The sequence below is a fragment of the Emys orbicularis genome, chromosome 1, assembly GCF_028017835.1.
Source record: "Emys orbicularis isolate rEmyOrb1 chromosome 1, rEmyOrb1.hap1, whole genome shotgun sequence".
NCBI lineage: Eukaryota > Metazoa > Chordata > Testudines > Emydidae > Emys > Emys orbicularis.
In genome coordinates this window covers 322,066,984-322,082,951 of record NC_088683.1, presented here as the reverse complement: position 1 = coordinate 322,082,951, position 15,968 = coordinate 322,066,984, and the positions used below count along the sequence as shown (strand labels likewise).

Genomic DNA, 15,968 nt, shown 5'->3' with positions numbered 1-15,968 from the left:
GGCCAATACAAAGGGGCAGCAGTCCGTCCGCTATTGGGGCGGCCTGTCCAGGTCTTCTGCGGGAATTTGGCGGTGGGTCCCTCAGTCCCTCTCTTCCTCTTTGAGCTGCTGCCGAAGAGGAAGAGAGGGAGCCGCCGCCGAACTGCTACCAAAGAATGGAGCGGCATGATTGAGCTGCCGCCAAAGTGCCGCCGATCGGCTTTTTTTTTTTTTTTTTTTTTCCCCCCGCTTGGGGCGGCAGAAAACCTGGAGCCAAACCTGAGTGCAGACCAGGCCTCAGTTCCAAATTATGCACTCAAAAGAGCTGTAGAACTTAAACCGAACAATAAGGGGTATAGTACAATAAAGAGTGGAGAAAAGGAGGCCAATCCATTATTGTAAAACACTACATATTTCAGAAAAATCTTATAAAAACAGAGAACATTTAAGTAACCTACGGCACGCACATTTCCAGTGTGCAAGTACTTCATCAAGTAATAGCACAAGTATGAACAACTGCCATGCTTTTATGTAATGGCATCAGGTTTCACTATAGGCTGCACTATTAGGCTGGCATATTCATTTAGCTTATGAGTCATTCATTGTATAAACATCATAACAGAGACACCTACAAACTAATGAATTGTGAAAGAATTATAACATTTCCCCCTTCAGGCTTCCATCAGAATGTCACAAAATAATGTTAATATCACAAAAGCTAGTTAGCAAATGAGGAATTATGTACTAGCCAATAGTCAAGCCTTTGTCTTTTACAAGTCAGCCAGTAGCAGTCGATAATTTTTATTTGAAACAACACCATTCACCATAATCATGTTGCAGAACACTAACAAGAAAAGGTAACAACTGAGACAGAAATTATCACTTTTATTTCAGAGCCCTGGCTTTTATGACCATCATCACTACAGACAATACACATCCGTGCCATGGAAATTGCAAATTTGAGGTCTTTCATAGATTTTTGCTGATTTTTCATAGATTTCTTCAGAATCTGAGCTTTCTTACAGAGTCGGGAACAGGGAAAGGGGGGGAGGATGACAGTGTATATAGCCCTTTGTTTTGCAAAGACAGCTTTAAAAAAAACCAAACAGATACATTGCCATCATGTCCAGTCTGCAGCCAAACAGAATGAAAGACTAGCACTGAGAAAAGAAGGGTGTTGTTCAGCTACAGAATTACAGCAACTTAAAAGACTAAGGCCATGTCTACACTACAAACTTTGGTTAACTCATATCACTGGTGTTGTCAGGAATCAGGGTCTGCAGCAGAACCAGTCTCCGGGCAACGTAACAAATGCAGCTGGCATGCAGTAGGCTGCCCAGTGGCCACACTGCCTGATTGGTGGGAAGAGTCACCGGATCAAGCCTTAAGACCAGCAGCAGCAGTATTTTGGCAGCTCCTCAAATCATTCGCCCATGGCTGAGATAGCTCCTGCCTTGTGCCCAGCCTTGCCCCTGTCTTGCCTCACTCCGGGTAACTCAGTTCTGACCCTTGGCTCCAATTCCTAACTTATGACTTCAGCTCTGGCATCTGGCCTGTGACTGCATCTCTGACCCTGGGCTCCTATTCCTGGCTACCAACTCCTGCTCTAACCACTAGGCTTGACATTTTTGCCCATCTGAGTGTACAAATGTAGTCCGTTGTGGCTACACATACACCTGCCGTGGTTCTCATGGGGCAGTGTATGTGAGAAGCTGTGGTTTTCCTTGCTGTGTCCCCCTGTGGAGTGGTAAGGATAGGGATGTAGCCCAGGATGCCACGTGGTATGTTGGGGGGTATAGGGAGCTGCTGCCATGGAGTTCTCCAAGGTCTGCAAAGGTGAGTCTGGGATATTTGGACCTGTTGGTCAACCAGGGTCTGCAGCATTTAAATTTGCTCCTATTAAGTATTGGTGTATCTCCCCCTCTCCCTGCTGGCATTTCTTCTGTCCACTTTTCCCCTCTCCATACCATCAGCCCTCCAGGCCCTTTGTTCATGGTCCGATGCAGCACCAGCTTGCAGGACCTCATTCAGTATGTCCTCCCTAATCCTCTTCTTTCTCCTCATCAGGGTCAAGTGTTCTGTGGGTGTGGAGGGCCCCATAACAGCAACAGCTCCTGATTAAAAAACAGATCTATCATTGGGCTTACAGTCACAACAGAGAGAGAAAGGTTAGTTTCAAAACTCCCTTCCCTTATTCCCATAAAACTTTTAATACAAGACATGCTTATTGACACTTCAGCTTTGGAGCACCGCACCACTCTCCAGCCCATCAGGGTGAGTATGGCCCGCTGCGAGGCAGGGAATTTCAGTTGTAAGAAACAATAAAATTCCGGTCCCTGTTCCACGGGTACGCGTACAGTGCAACGGCACTGAATATTGGCACTATTTTCCTTAGGCAGTGGTGATTTTAGCTGCTATCTTACTCCTGAGGGTAACAAAAGGCACAGAGATGACAGCTGCTACTGGTGTCCTGAAGCCACATGGGCCCGCATGCCGCTAGCTTATTTACTGCAAAAGAGACAGCCAAACTCATCACAGGATGGCATGGGAGAGTGTCCTACCGCAGGGGAAGAAATAAGACACCCAATTCCTAGAAACCCTCAGGAGAGGATTGCAGAGTATTTCCATGAAAGTTTCATCGAGATCTCTCAGGAGGATACAAGGGGCATCTACCCCCATGTACATAAGCAGCAGATACCAACCCTACCTCTGTTTGTTATCAGGGCCGGCTCCAGGCACCAGCATTCCAAGCAGGTGCTTGGGGCGGCAATCTGCAAGGGGCAGCAGTCTGTGTGTTTTTGCCACCCCAAGCAGCGCGCCGAATTGCCACCGTGGACGGCGGGGGCAGTCCGTGTGCCGTTAGGGCGGCACGCTCGTTTCCATGTCGGCGGCAATTCGGCGGCAGCTTCTATGTTCAGCTGCCCGCGGCGGCAATTCGGCGGCTTTTGTCTTCCGTCTGAAGACAGAAGCTGCCGCCGACATGGAAACGCGCATGCTGCCCTAAGGGTACAGGGACGGCCCCAGCCGTCCGCGGCAGCAATTCGGCGCGCTGCTTGGGGCGGCAAAAACAGTAGAGCCAGCCCTGTTTGTTATACTGCTATCTCTTCTATTATGAGTAAAACAACGAAAAGTCGATACCTGTGTCTTGTTAACTTGGGGATGGGTTAGGTGCCATTTTTACATTTAAACACTGTAAGGGGAAAATACAGCATACGCTTACCTGAGGTCCCTTCCCCTTCAACAGGCTAGTCCATGCTCAGCTGCCAGGACTAGCTAGACCATGCAGGAGTCTCAGGCAGGTCCTGGCTCCTGGTGTAGGTGGACTCCCCTGCATGTCACCTCTCTCTGCTTGTCCTCCTTCCCGTTCATGGCAGGGGCCCGTGGCTTAGGCTCCTCGGAGACATCCACAGTAGCGTGCACGGTAGCGGTGGGGTCTCCGCCAAGTACAGCCTGCAGCTTGTCATGACCTATGAGGGAAGATTGAAAAAATTGGTTTAGTCTGGAGAAGAGAAGACAGAGGGGACATGATAACAGTTTTCAAGTCCGTAAAAGGTTGTTACAAGGAGGAGGAAGAAAAGTCGTTTTTCTTAACCTCTAGGGATAGGACACGAAGCAATGGGCTTAAATTGCAGCAAGGGAGGTCTAGGTTGGACATTAGGAAAAACTTCCTAACTGTCAGAGTAGTTAAGCACTGGAATAAATTGCCTAAGGAATTTGTGGAATCTCCATCATTGGAGATTTTTAAGAGCAGGTTAGACAAACACCTGTCAGGGATGGTCAGATAATACTTAGTCCTGCCATGAGTGCAGAGGACTGGACTAGATGACCTCTCAAGGTCCCTTCCTGTTCTAGGATTCTATAAAAGCATCAGGTCTGCGACTCAGCACCAGTTTGATTGTTGGCCTCCGTGGCCTTGTGGTATGCCTGCAGCAGTTCATTTGCTTTCATGCAACACTGCTGCTGAGCCGTCGTACTCCTTTGCCTGCATCCCCAGACAATCTTTTCATAGATGTTGACACTTCTACATCTTGCCCGTAGCTGTGCCTACACAGCCTCTTCTCCCCACAGGCCCAGGAGATCCAATATCTCCTGTCCACTCCAGGCAGGAGTGTGTCTAGTATGTAGAGCTGTTACGGTTGGTTGGGCAGTTGCACATGAGGGAGAGCTGCTAGGTATGCACGCCAAGATGGGCGATCAGGAAAAGGTATTTCAAAAATATGCAGTGGGCTTTAAGAGGGGGGATTGCTGCCAGTCTCCATGACCCCTGGGCAGTAGTGTTTACAATTGTGACAGAGAGGTCAGTGTCCAGGGAATGGGGCATTGTGGGACAGCTGCTAGAGGACTGTTAGAGTCGACACAGGTTGTGCAGTGTCTTCACTCCCCCTGCATCAAGCTCAGTAAGTTACCACAGCTCCACACTGTTTGGGGAAGGTGGTTTTACTGTGTCACCATTACAGGGTGCTTATATCAGCCGGAGACAAATTGGAATGTAGACACATGCACAGATAGGTTGACACAAGGAGACTTATGTTGGCCTAACTTTGTAATGTAGACCAGGCCTCACAGCGTTAACAGTTTCACAACATATCAAGTAAATTCAGCAAATGCACTTGTCCAGTGTAGCTGGATGTACCTGGTATTCTGGCTGATGTTTCACACTTTTGAATGGATGTTCCTTAGAAAGTTACTGACGGATCACCTTCATTTTTAAGCAGTGGAAGTACTTAAACAACTAGATGGGAGCCAGGCTGTCCCATCCTCCTCTGTAGGAAAAGGGGCAGAATTAAACTAAGGGCTTGTTTACATGGTGGGGTAATGCACTCTGTGAGGGTATGATTTCTAAAGCAGGGGTTCTCAACCTTTCTGAAGCCCCCCTCAACATGCTATAAAAACTCCAGGGCCCAGCAGGAAAGGGGGGGGGGACGGACTCAGGGCTCCAGGCCAGGCCCTCAGGCATAGTTATAGTTTGACTTCTATTTGGGGGGGAGGGGGGGCAGGGGCCAGCGGGACTTGAGTCAGCTCCACACAGCAGGGTCCAGGAAGGCAGTGCCACCTTCACCCCGACTCAACTCGGCAGGCCACCCAGCCTGTCTGGGTTGTGTGTGATGGGGGTTCAGCTCAAACAATTTGAAAAGTGCTCAGGGTGCAGGCAGGGGGCAGCTAGGGGCTGTGTGCAGGCACGGGGGTAGCTCAGGATGCAGGGAGGGGATAGCGAGGGGCTGTGTGCAGGCACGGGGGTAGCTCAGGATGCAGGGAGGGGGCAGCTAGGGGCTGTGTGCAGGCACGGGGGTAGCTCAGGATGCAGGGAGGGGATAGCGAGGGGCTGTGTGCAGGCACGGGGGTAGCTCAGGGTGCAGGCAGGGGGCAGCTAGGGGCTGTGTGCAGGCACGGGGGTAGCTCAGGATGCAGGGAGGGGATAGCGAGGGGCTGTGTGCAGGCACGGGGGTAGCTCAGGATGCAGGGAGGCTCGTAGCTAGGGGCTGTGTGCAGGCAGGGGGTAGCTCAGGGTGCAGGGATGGGGTAGCTAAAGGCTAGAGGGGGATGTGCCAGGCAGCAGCGCTCCCAACCCTGGTGCTCCGGGCAGCCAAGCAGTGCAGCCAGCCCCAGTGCTCCCAGCAACCCTGAGGGAGGTGGGGCAGCTAGTCCCGGTGCTCCCAGCGGTGTGGCACTAGCACCAGCTGCCCTGCGTCCCTGCAGGAGGCAGACCAGCCAGCCTAAGCCAGCAAAGGCAGAGCGCTGGAATACAGGGGGGGCCTGGCCTGGGGGCGGAGCATGGGCGGGGCCATGCTAGGTTGTTTGGGAAGGCACAGCCTACCCCTGTCTATGACACACGCCGCCCATGCCTGCTGTAGAAGATGGTGAGACTCACTGCCAAAGCAGAAACCTCAATTTCTGCATTAAATAAACCAACTGTATCCTGTCACAGCAGAGTCTTTGAGAAATAAATCTTCCTCTGAGGATACTGATTCCTTCAATAAAGAAACTTCCACATTCTGTGAACTGCAGCAAACCAGCCTTGTCTTTCTGAGACCTTCCTGATGTATTATACAGAAATGATAACGGTCAAGTACATTTTCTTTGCTTTTCAGCTCACTGAAGTCACTTTGATCTTCTTCCTGAGACAATGACAGAAACTCACCTTCTCATCCTTTCAGAGGTGCAGTTTTGTTAATGAGGGGCCCCGGTTTTGCCCTACATACTTGAGACTGTGTTAGGAGCAATGATGATTCAGCTGGAGAATTCTGAGCAAGGACAATTATCTCAAAATACCTGCTCCAAGCAGCTTTGACCACAATTTCTGAAGCAGTATTGAATATATAGTTTGTCCTTGGCTACAGTTTGACATAAAATTGTGATTAATGCCAGTTTAGCTACACCGATAGCTGGCACCCATTTTCAGCAACAAGTAATTTTGCTAGGTTTAGGAGTATTCTACTGCAGGCCTTTAAAATAATCTAAAGTCAGTTATGTTATATCTGGTTCTACTGCATTTACAAACAAGCATTTTATACTGATTTTGGTAGGAAGCTGTCATTAAAATCACATCAGAAAATCTACATGTAAAACTAAAGTATTTCACTCCCCCCTCCCCCTACTGGAGTTCTATTCTGTGGCCATTTATTAAAAACTATTTTAAATCTGATAAACCTGACTGGGGAGAGAAACTCATTTTCAAAGCGACTTGGCTGTATTCATGGCAGTTTACTCTAACTGAGAGAGGCTTTCAGATTGAGACTCCCATATTTAAATTATAAGCTTTTTACATGTAAGAAATGGGGTATTTGTGAAACCAAGTTGACATTTTCCTCTTAAAATAAAGAGTCTAAAGTTAAGGGTATTTTAACCAACAAGCGGAAGTGAGTACTGGTCTCTCTAAGGTTCTGATTGTGCAAACACTTGCACACCTGCTTAACAGTATTCACATGAGTAATATCATTGAAGTCAATAAGAACATAAGAACATAAGAACATAAGAAAGGCCGTACTGGGTCAGACCAAAGGTCCATCTAGCCCAGTATCTGTCTACCGACAGTGGCCAATGCCAGGTGCCCCAGAGGGAGTGAACCTAACAGGCAATGATCAAGTGATCTCTCTCCTGCCATCCATCTCCATCCTCTGACGAACAGAGGCTAGGGACACCATTCTTACCCATCCTGGCTAATAGCCATTTATGGACTTAGCCACCATGAATTTATCCAGTCCCCTTTTAAACATTGTTATAGTCCTAGCCTTCACAACCTCCTCAGGTAAGGAGTTCCACAAGTTGACTGTGCGCTGCGTGAAGAAGAACTTCCTTTTATTTGTTTTAAACCTGCTGCCTATTAATTTCTTTTGGTGACCCCTAGTTCTTGTATTATGGGAATAAGTAAATAACTTTTCCTTATCCACTTTCTCAACATCACTCATGATTTTATATACCTCTATCATGTCCCCCCTTAGTCTTCTCTTTTCCAAACTGAAGAGTCCTAGCCTCTTTAATCTTTCCTCATATGGGACCCTCTCTAAACCCTTAATCATTTTAGTTGCTCTTTTCTGAACCTTTTCTAGTGCTAGAATATCTTTTTTGAGGTGAGGAGACCACATCTGTACACAGTATTCGAGATGTGGGCGAACCATGGATTTATATAAGGGCAATAATATATTCTCAGTCTTATTCTCTATCCCCTTTTTAATGATTCCTAACATCCTGTTTGCTTTTTTGACCGCCTCTGCACACTGCGTGGACATCTTTAGAGAACTATCCACGATGACGCCAAGATCTTTTTCCTGACTCATTGTAGCTAAATTAGCCCCCATCATGTTGTATGTATAGTTGGGGTTATTTTTTCCAATGTGCATTACTTTACATTTATCCACATTAAATTTCATTTGCCATTTTGTTGCCCAATCACTTAGTTTTGTGAGATCTTTTTGAAGTTCTTCACAATCTGCTTTGGTCTTAACTATCTTGAGTAGTTTAGTATCATCTGCAAACTTTGCCACCTCACTGTTTACCCCTTTCTCCAGATCATTTATGAATAAATTGAATAGGATAGGTCCTAGGACTGACCCTTGGGGAACACCACTAGTTACCCCTCTCCATTCTGAGAATTTACCATTAATTCCTACCCTTTGTTCCCTGTCCTTTAACCAGTTCTCAATCCATGAAAGGACCTTCCCTTTTATCCCATGACAGCTTAATTTACGTAAGAGCCTTTGGTGAGGGACCTTGTCAAAGGCTTTCTGGAAATCTAAGTACACTATGTCCACCGGATCCCCCTTGTCCACATGTTTGTTGACCCCTTCAAAGAACTCTAATAGATTAGTAAGACACGATTTCCCTTTACAGAAACCATGTTGACTATTGCTCAAGAGTTTATGTTTTTCTATGTGTCTGACAATTTTGTTCTTTACTATTGTTTCAACTAATTTGCCCGGTACCGACGTTAGACTTACCGGTCTGTAATTGCCGGGATCACCCCTAGAGCCCTTTTTAAATATTGGCGTTACATTAGCTAACTTCCAGTCATTGGGTACCGAAGCCGATTTAAAGGACAGGTTACAAACCTTAGTTAATAGTTCCGCAACTTCACATTTGAGTTCTTTCAAAACTCTTGGGTGAATGCCATCTGGTCCCGGTGACTTGTTAATGTTGAGTTTATCAATTAATTCCAAAACCTCCTCTAGTGATACTTCATGGGACTACAATGGGACTACATATACAAGTAAAGGTAAGCATGTGCATAAACGTTTGATGAATTGGAGCCCACATTTACAAAGACTGTGGAAAGAAATGCAAAGGATGTTAATGTGTTAAAATTACAAATACTTCATATTCAATAGTAAAATTCTCAGAGAAACTTCTACTACTTTCAAGATTTTTCAGGTTTAAGATACAGAAACATGCATGTGTGTGTCCACAAATATATTATTATATACATAACTGACCCAATGCTCTAGTGACAAAGCAGATTGCTGCCACACAGGGTTCCAAATCTGGGTGCCCCATTGAACAGGTTAGCAGGCAACAGTAGCAACACTACCTCAACCCTTCTGAAAGGAGTTCATTCTCTTTACTCTTAAGTGAGCCTCTATTTGACTGATGCTCAGAGCACCCAACCTGGGTTGGCCAGACAGAAAATTCCCACAATGCAGGGGGCTGGGAGTGGGAGTTAAAGTGTGAATGGAAGCAAAGGAAAGTAAAATAGTTAAAGTACCTGTTTAAGTATTGCGTTTAAAAAATAAGACTTAGTAACAGAAGAGTAAAATAACATTTATTTGTGCAGATTTAAACTAGGTATAGTACCCACATAGGTTAATGGCAACATTTGCAGTGTAAAAGCAATTAGCCGCCATTGTGGAAAACATCAAATCAAGATTACTATTATGGAAATATAGTTTCACTTGATGTACAGAAACTATGACCCAACACTATTATCTAAAAATGTAAGGATCCTGTTAAGCACAAAACCTGTCTGGCTTCCATGTCACAGAAAGCTGCAGAAGCAGATTTTTTCTCAGGGCTTCTGCAACTTTCCAAGTTATGGAAACTTTATGTTTGTTTTTTTAACAACAGAATTGAGTCCTAATGACTCAGAGACAGATGCATAGGAACTGCTGCAGTAAAGAGAAATGAAAAAAGCAGATAGGAAAACACTGAATAGACTTACCAAAAAGCAGAACTGTCTCATTACAAAAAGATAATAAACTCCATTTCTTTCAAAAAGTGTGACGGCTTGAAGTGTCGCTGAACTAATTTTCTAATGCTACAATTTCCTCCTCAAATATTCAGCAACTATGCATTCTACTGACAAAATGTGAGTGGCACTTCATTTGAAGAATAGTTGGTGTTCAGCTAACCAGCACAAAGCCCAAAAAGTCACACTAACTCATGTTAAACTTTAATATGCTAAAAACATAATAAATCTAATCAGGATCTAGTATTTACCTGAACTGACCAAGGACTTCTGGGTTGTGTTCCGACTGTTTCGCAAGTGAAGACTCTTCTTTGCCTGATAACTTCAGTTTATGATTCTGTGGCACAGGCTCCTCCAAATGGTAGAGTCAATGTATTGCAATTAGGGAAACAACTCATTTTACGGCTCATCTAAAGAAAACGGAACTGAAACTAAAAACGGCTGATCTGTTTTTAGCTATGTTCGTACTTTAAAAACCTCTAAGTATTTCAAATAGGTCTTTATTACTTTATAAAAACATTTTAAATCTTATACAAGGAAACTTATTAATATTGCTTGATAAAGTGGCTCCAAATTATTTTGGCAATTAAAACTGATGGTTGCTTAATACGATTTTGGCCAGAAAATACAATTTAGTGAACTTTCACTTTTGCTGCCTTTCAGCACAACTAAGAGAAAACTTAACATTGGAGGGGGATGGGTTTAATCACTGCACATTGGGAGGAGGTTTTCAATGAGCTATCCACCATGACACATCTTTTTCATGAGTGATTACAGTTAATTTAAAACTCAGAAATATATCTAAGTAGTTCAAAGTCATTCCTTGCAACTAACTTTACCTTCCATTTGTCAATACTGAATTACATCTGCCATCATGCTGCCCATTCACCTGATTTATTAGGTCCCTTTGGAGTTCCTCACAATCTTCCCTAATCTTGAAAAACATTAATAATCTTTGTCACCTATAAATTTAGCCTCCTTACTTTCATTTACAGATCATTTATTAACGCATTAAAACCAGCCCCAGAGCAGATTTTTGGGAACCCTAATATTAGCCACTCACAATATTGAAAATTGACCATTTATTGATACTCTGTTTTCTTTTTCTTAGCCAGTTACTAATCTATGGCAAAACTTTACCTCCAAACCCATGACTTCTTAGTTTGTCTAATAGCATCTTGTGAGGAACTTTTTCAAAAGCTTATTGAAAGTCCAAATAAATTATGCCAACTCTTTGTCTTCTCCTTCATCCACTATTTTGTTGACATTGTCAAAACAATTCTAGTAGGCTAGAGAGATTTTCTTTTACAGAGCCATGCTGGTATGTCCTTTTTTAAAATCTAATTATTTCTTCAACCAATTTCTCTTTTACTGAAGTATGGATTGTGGGTCTATAAGTGCCAGGATCATTCCTAGTGAATTTTGAAAATCGTATGGGATATACAACATTTGCTAGCTTCCAATCTTTTGGTATAGTAGCTGATTTTAATGAGATTTCATATTTTTGTTAGCTGCTCAGCCAATTAATTCCTCAGAATTCTCAAATTAATACCATCAGGTCCTGGTGACTTATTGATCTTTATTACTTTATTCTTGCACCTAATTTTTGACACCTCAGTCTGACAGTGCCTAAGCTGTATTACCTGAAAAGATTATTAATCTCCATAACATCCTTTGCAGTGAAAACCCAATACAAAGAAATAATTTAGTTTCTTTTCAATGTCCTTATTCTCACTGTGAAGGAGTAGACTTACTGCTGCAGTGCCTCCTGATGGCCAGAGGTGGTGTAGCAACTCTCTCCCCTTCCAGCAGCACCCCATTCGGATGGCTGCTCTGGTCTTCCAGTGGTCCACCTTCCTATGAGTTGGCCCTCTGGCCAGGTCACAATTTAATCCGCTCTTTTCAGGGTAACAAGAATTCCAATGAAACAATGTCTAAATACCTTCTATCACATCTTTGGCCATGACTCTGGGCCCCATGGTCCTGACTCCCTTTTCTGAGGGCTGTCATCCTTGTGCCCTTCTCCAGCCTCACACCACCATACAACTGCTGGTAGGGAAACCCGGGCCCTCTCACTACAACCAGGTTTCAGCCCAGTGACCCTATAACCAGCAGCGAAGTAATGCTCAGTCCAACTCCTTGCTGCTGCTTCCCTGGGTTTCTTCCTACTCAGTCTCTCAGGCCTTCCCCTCACAGCCTCTTTAAACTCTCTCAAGACCCTCCCCTGGAATCCGCTAACAAAATCCCAGCATAAAAGTATAAACAAAAGCCCACTTCTGACTTCCTTGGGCCTGCCTTTACATCCCTCTCACTTAAATGCCTCTCAGACTCCCTCCCTGGGAGTCCAGCTCCTGCCCTTTTGCCATGTGTTGGAATTATTAATAATATTTGAAATTATTAATATGGGAAACCAAACACTAATTTAACCATAAATTCCTTTATTAAATCCCAGTGTACTAATATAGTTGCTCTAAACATGCCTAAAAAGCCTCAGAAATAAGCAATTTACTACATCTGAAAAGTAACAAAACATTTATAAGCGTTTGATCAAGATCAGGGCCGGCTCTGGCTTTTTTGCCGCCCCAGGCAAAAAAGCCTCCGGCCGCCCCCTCCCCCCCCCCCCGCGGGGGGGGGCGGAGCCAGGGGGGGGGCGGCGCTCTCCCGCCGGGGGGAGGGCAGCCGGAGCCCCGGGGTGAGGGTGGCAAGCCCCGGCGGGGGCTCCGCTCTCCGGCCGGGGGCAGGGCGCCGGGGGCAGGGCGCCGGGGGGGGGCGGCGAGCCCCAGTGGGGGCTCCGTTCTCCCCCCGGCGGCCGGGGGGAGGGCGCCGGAGGGGAGGGCGGCCGGAGCCCTGGGAGGAGGGCGGCGAGCCCCGGCGGGGGCTCGGCTCTCCCTCCCCCCCCCGCGGCCAGAGCGCCGGGGGCAGGGCGGCGAGCCGCGGCGGGGGCAGGGCGGCGAGCCCCGGCGGGGGCTCGGCTCTCCCCCCGGCGGCCAGAGCGCAGGGCGGCGAGCCCCTGCCGGGGCTCGCCGCTCTCCCCCCGGCAGCCGGGGGGAGGGCGCAGGGGGCGGGGGGGAGGGCGGCCAGAGCGCCGGGGGGAGGGCGGCGAGCCCGGCTGTGGCCCCGCTCTCCCCGGCGGCCCGAGCGCTGCGCCGCCCCCCTCCAGGTGCCGCCCCAAGCACCAGCTTGGTTGCCTGGTGCCTGGAGCCGGCCCTGATCAAGATACTTACAAACAAGCTAATCCCAGGGGTGCTTAGACCCATGTTGATTGGCTCCAACGTGGTCAGGCAGGTATGAACAATGAACTCTAACAGAGTTTACTTTTTATAACCATCAAAAAGCAAGTGATGTCATTTCCAAGTACTGACTTCAGCTAAAAACCAATTTGAGACAGTGTGACGTTCCCCTGGTGTTATCTGGACCAGTGATCTGCTAGGTCACTCCAATCCTCGACTCTGGGAGCCAGCCTTACCCTGCTCCGCTGTGAGAACCCCCACACCCAGGCTTTTCACGCACAGCCTCTAGCATGTAAGCTTCTCCCAGCTACGTGAGTGAGTACTTTTGGCCAGCCGCTTCTTGCATTGTGCAACCGAATGACACTAGACAATATCTCCAGTCCCAGACACTGTTACCAGAAATTGGGTCAGCTAGTAAGCTTAGGGAGGACTAATGACCCACTAGAGTTTGGCAGAAAGCAGCATGTTTATTATACTGATAGCTAAGCTCAAAGGAAGTGGGGACACACTCACACTCGCATACTCACGCTCCCAGGACAGGCACGGCACTGGAGATGTTAGGATCCTTGAAGGTAAGTGTTCCATAGCGCAGTGATGGATGGCGTGATGAAGGTAAGTCTTCCCGAGACATGATGAAATGCAACGCAGTGAACCACTGGCCAGGCGGTCCGGGCAAAGGGCCTTCACAGGAGGTACAAGCTTGTGAGTGCCCTTTTGAGCACATGGCCCCTTCCCCGGACCTGCTCCTCAGGACCTGCGACTAGAGATGACTTGGCCGCGTCTGGTTGGTCACACTCCACCTCGGGCAGTGTCCGTGCAGCGTCCATGCATTGGGTGTGTGAGTGCTGCCTAATTACAGTCCCAGACACCTTGTCTACCTGGAAGCTCTTCTGATCTTCCAGCTGTTCAACCAGCCCATTCATCCCACACGCATTCCAGGAGGAAGGAGAAGGGGGAAAGCCACTTCACAAGTATTCAGAGAGGGAGAGGAGACAAAAAGGGGGGGTTGGGATATAACAGACCTTTTGAGTATACAGGTTATACATAGCATAGTTATACAGCGCATACAGATCACTGCTGCTCCTACAACAGACACAACCCTAGGAACCTCCGTCTTGCAGTGTCCAGTTATGCCCGCTGGATGCTGCAAACTTATATGAGTTTGTCAATTTAACAAAGAAATTGATATGTACGAGGCTTGTTATCCCAACGGGAGTCTCTGACACACTTCAAACCAAATGCACTGCTTCAGGTAGAATAAACAAACAAATTTATTAACTACAAAAGATAGATTTTAAGTGATTATAAGTCAAATCACAAGAAGTCAGATTTGGTCAAATGAAATAAAATCAAAACGCATTCTAAAGTGATCTTAACACTTTCAGTGCCCTTACAAACTTAGATGCTTCTCACCACAGGCTGGCTGGTTACCCTTCAGCCAGGCTCTCCCCTTTGATCAGCGCTTCAGTCGCTTGGGGTGGTGTCTGTAGATAGAGATGGAAGAGAGAGAGAGAGAGAGCATGGCAAACATCTCTCCCTTTTATCATTTTCTTTCTTCCCTCTTGGCTTTGCGCCCCCCCCCCCTTCAGAGTCAGGTGAGCATTACCTCATCATAGTCCCAAACTGACCAAGGGAAGGGGGGTGATTCACTCGAGAGTCCAACAGATCCTTTTGTTGCTGCCTAGGCCAGTGTCCTTTGTTCCTGTGAGGCTGGGCTGGGTTTGTCCCATACATGACCTGATGAGGTGTTAACTGCACCTCTGCTCCTAGAGAGTTTTGCCTGGGCTTGTTTTAAGCCATGAGGACACATTTTCAGCCTCATAACTATACACATGAAACTACAACCTATAACATTACTATAACAACAATGCTCAGTGCATCATGAGCCTTCCGAAGACACCTGACATGACAAACTTAGCATTTGATACCACACAATCATATTATAAGGATGAACATGGGGGAGCAGGGCGTTCCCCGGAGATACAGAGTGTCTCAGACAGTTCACCCTTATTTCCAGTCTTCATCCAGATAAGATTTACAACCTCCTTTCTTCCCAAGGCCTTTCCTTCCCTCCTTCTCACTGACCAAGTTTTTCCATTGCACCTGAATTCACACAGGAGATAACAGTGGTATGTGGGATGGTAAGGGCCATGTTGGCTCATTTTAAGACACATTCTCTTTGTCTTATTTAAAACCATCTGCAGTCACCCCTATCAGTCAGAGGCCTTCTTTTTAGAAACTTTCCCTTATCTCATTAGTTATTCTTTGAGCCAGACATCCTCCCTACTACATTCCTTCTGGCTTTATAACTTATTATTTTCAAGGCCTTCCTTCTACCTTCTAGTCAAGGCCTTTCTTTATAACACATATTTTCTTAAGATAAATATGAAATTAAAGAATTAGAATTATCCTACTTTCCCTACCTTAAAACCCTACATACTACATCAGATTTACTACATTAAGCATTTTAACATACTTTTTTTTTGCAGCATTTTGTACAACTAATAAACTTGACAATACAAAATCAAAATTACAATTACCACAATTGTATTGACAACTACCAAAACTTTGAATGACAATTTTTACCGTGGATGTAATCCCATGTTCTATGCTTATTCCCATCAGGAGGGCTAGTTAACTCCTGAATTCCCTCTTCCTGCCTATTAAGCTTTTAACATCCAGGCTCAAGGGGAAAATACTAGGCCCCAACTTCGGTACGGCTTTTGCAGCCTCCTCCTGTAATCTCAATTCAGCCTGTAATTCAGTTACATTATAAAAAATGGACATGTGATATAAAGTCTTTCCATTTATCACTACAGTGAATTTTAGTGTGAAATACAATCAAAATAAGAGTCTTTGGATCCATACCAAAAAATGGTTACTTCTAGCCACCACACAATATTTATCATTCCCAGCATAAACAGTTTTTACTTCACCAGTTCCCCCAGCATATCAACCAGACTGTGTAGTTTGGAGACTGCTCCCCCAAAGTGAACCCGCATGCCAGCCCAGCAACTCTGTCTGTAAAACATTACACCTGCACATGTAGGTGTCCCTCAGGTGCGAGCAACAGGACAAGTCTG

At 46.1% G+C, this 15,968-nt stretch overlaps 1 long non-coding RNA gene across 2 annotated transcripts; it reads right to left on the bottom strand.

The window, feature by feature from the left end:
* Window positions 1-237: 237 nt before the first annotated feature.
* On the bottom strand, window positions 238-9,956 carry LOC135887687 (uncharacterized). Of its 2 annotated transcripts, XR_010561818.1 has the most exons (4): window positions 9,907-9,956; window positions 8,526-8,739; window positions 3,200-3,446; window positions 238-2,093 (listed from the first exon to the last, which is right to left on the bottom strand). It is a non-coding gene; the product is annotated as an uncharacterized LOC135887687 (long non-coding RNA). The 2 variants fall into 2 exon arrangements; XR_010561819.1 differs by lacking the exon at window positions 8,526-8,739.
* Window positions 9,957-15,968: the final 6,012 nt, after the last annotated feature.